Genomic DNA, 2,215 nt, shown 5'->3' on the forward strand with positions numbered 1-2,215 from the left:
GCCCTACCACTCGAGGCTCTTCTGGGCTTGTTCTGTCTAGGTGGTACTGAGGAATTGAACCCAGGGCTTCAAGCATGCTAAGACACATGCCCAGCCCAGCCCACCTCACCTCTGGGATTTTTTTTTTTTTTTTTCCCCCTGTCACCATAATGAGTCCGCGCACCGGGTTCTGCCCGCCCGGAACCAGAGGTACAGTACTGTCCTCTGGGAGCTCGTGCTCTTGCATGACACGGTAGTAATTCAGCCCCGAGGAAATCTTCACTGGGGCATTTTTCCCCCAAGTCCACCTCCGCTCCTGGCGTTTTGGGTGACCCATCGAGATGAAGAGTCTCAAATGGACTTTCCTGCCCGGGCTGGCTTTGACCCACTATCCTCAGGTCTCAGCCTCCTCGCTCAGCACCTCAGGCGGATGATGGGCAGTGAGCCACCGGCTGCCACCGGCTGCCACCGGTACCACCGGGCCGGTGAGCCTTTGCCTGGGGTTTTTCTTTACTGACCAGCCGAGAGGTTTTGTGCCCTACCTGTCTTATGGATAAGTTGGCTCTGTTTTCGCTCTTATTTTTGTCCTCATGGATATCCTTCTTTCCCAAGGAAAAGGGGCCTCGGCTCGGCTCGGCTCGGCTCGGCTCGGCTCGGGGAGATAGTAAATTCCCGAGGCCAGACGATCCATAGGAGGAACTTTCTGCCACGGTGTGGTGTGGTGTGGTGTGGTGTGGTGTGGTGTGGTGTGGTGTGGTGTGGTGTGGTGTGGTGTGGTGTGGCAGCTCAGATATCACAAGAAGGACTGCCATCTTGTGTGCAGGATACCCGGGGAGGAGAACTGCGGGGTGGGGGTGAGCAGAGGCATTTTCTCCTTCCGGAAACCAGATGATGAGTGAATAAAATTAGCCATCCATCCTTGAGACATTCTCGAGGAGGTGGGCTGGGAATGTGTCTGGGTGGTAGTCAGCTTCCCTAAAAACTCGGGCCTAAATGGCGGTGGCGGCGGCGGCATCCATCTTGTTCACAGACCGAGTGTCCACGTGCAAAATGAGAGTCTCTTTTGGGACGCTGGTTCCTGCTCCCTCCTTCCTTTGGGGACACCAAGGAAGAAGTTGCCGCTGGCGGGTGGGTTCCAGGCTGGCAAGCAGAGTAAGCAGAGCCCCGCTGGGACTGAAATACGGTTCTTCCTGGAGTCCACAACGAAAAGCAAGACACAGAGAGGGGGAGGGGGGACACAGAGACAGAGAGGAGACAGAGAGGCAGAGAGAAAGAGACAGAGACAGAGAGAGACAGAGACCCAGCGACCGACGGAAAGACACACAGGGGAAGAGATGGAGGGGGAGAGCGAGAGATCCACAAGTCCAACTAGGGCCCCTGAACGAATCATCGACGGACGGACGGACGGACGGACGGACGGACGGACGGACGGACGGACACACCCAGAGGCAGACAAGAGGGAGATGGAGAGATGGAGGGGGAGCGAGAGATCCACAAATCTAACGACACCACCTGAATCCAACGACACCACCTGAATAATCAGACTGTGTGAATAATCAGTCTGTCTGAATAATCAGACAGACAGACAGACACACACACACACACACACACAGACAGACAGACAGACACACACACACAGACAGACAGACAGACAGACAGACAGACAGACACACACACACACACACACACACACACACACACACACACACACACACACACACACACACACCCAGAGGCAGAGAAGAGGGAGATGGAGAGATGGAGGGGGAGCGAGAGATCCACAAATCTAACGACACCACCTGAATCCAACGACACCACCTGAATAATCAGACTGTCTGAATAATCAGTCTGTCTGAATAATCAGACAGACAGACAGACAGACAGACACACACACACACACACACACACAGACAGACACACACACAGACAGACAGACAGACACAGACACACACACACACACAGACAGACAGACACACACACACACACACACAGACAGACAGACACACACACACACACACACACACACACACACACACACACACACACACACACACACACCCAGAGGCAGACAAGAGGGAGATGGAGAGATGGAGGGGGAGCGAGAGATCCACAAATCTAACGACACCACCTGAATCCAACGACACCACCTGAATAATCAGACTGTCTGAATAATCAGTCTGTCTGAATAATCAGACAGACAGACAGACAGACAGACAGACACACACACACACACACA

This window comes from Dipodomys merriami, unplaced genomic scaffold, assembly GCF_024711535.1.
Source record: "Dipodomys merriami isolate MVZ:Mamm:240054 unplaced genomic scaffold, mDipMer1.0.p SCAF_1981, whole genome shotgun sequence".
Lineage (NCBI taxonomy): Eukaryota > Metazoa > Chordata > Mammalia > Rodentia > Heteromyidae > Dipodomys > Dipodomys merriami.